Consider the following 902-nt stretch of genomic DNA (forward strand, 5'->3'; position numbering starts at 1 on the left):
ACCTAGATGTTTGGAAGCCATTGCTATATTGGTTCCTTTTTCTTTTTCTTTTTTTTCTTTTCCTTTTTTTTTTTTTTAATTTACCCAAACCTATTTATATAGGAAACCACAGCATAGGACCTCTCACCCAAATCTTCTGACTTAAGTCTAATAATTGCTTTTTTAAACCACAGGACGTTACCACCACAAATACCCTGAACCTGGCATCAATCCAGAAAAATATGACATGCTTCATGAATTTGAGAGTCATTCTTGTGCGGAGGCCATGCTAATCTTCTCTGTATCGTTCCAATTTTAGTGTATGTGCTGCCGAAGCGAGCACTCCTTTTTCTTTTGATAGGACAGGTAGCATGGGAGCAGAAGCACAGACTCTGAAACCAGACACCTAGGTTGAAATCATGGCTTCCCCACTACTAGCTGTGTGATGTTGGCAAATTTCTTAACCTCTTTGTGCCTCTGTTTACCCATCTTCCAGGTGGAGATAATAATTGCACCTACCTCCTAGAGTTGTGATGATTAAATGAGTTAATACAAGTTAAGCATTCAGAACAGTGTCTTGCACATATTAAGAACTATGTAAGTGTATGTTGATATGATTGCTACTATTATGTAGAAGGACGCTTTATATTATTTGTGACAGAGCACAATTGAGGCTCCATGAAGGCGTGCCATGGGGATCTTGTCCTCTCGCCTTATTCCCTCCCTCCCCCTTGGACAACGTTACATACATCGAGAAACACTCATACTCCTATTTGGGATGCAAGTTGTGATAGATTCCTGTAAATATTTATGATGCTCAACAGCTCCTCTTTACCACAATACAAAAGTAATGCTTTATTGTTTTCTCTTAAGGCTTTACAGTTTTGCAGGGACTTACAGGTTCCATGTAACTGCTGACTCGC

General features: G+C 39.5%; 1 non-coding gene across 1 annotated transcript; it reads right to left on the reverse strand.

The window, feature by feature from the left end:
- Positions 1–215: 215 nt before the first annotated feature.
- LOC121105756 lies at positions 216–322 on the reverse strand. Its single transcript, XR_005838405.1, has one exon. It is a non-coding gene; the product is annotated as a U6 spliceosomal RNA (small nuclear RNA).
- Positions 323–902: the final 580 nt, after the last annotated feature.

This window comes from Ursus maritimus, unplaced genomic scaffold, assembly GCF_017311325.1.
Source record: "Ursus maritimus isolate PB19 unplaced genomic scaffold, ASM1731132v1 scaffold_29, whole genome shotgun sequence".
NCBI lineage: Eukaryota > Metazoa > Chordata > Mammalia > Carnivora > Ursidae > Ursus > Ursus maritimus.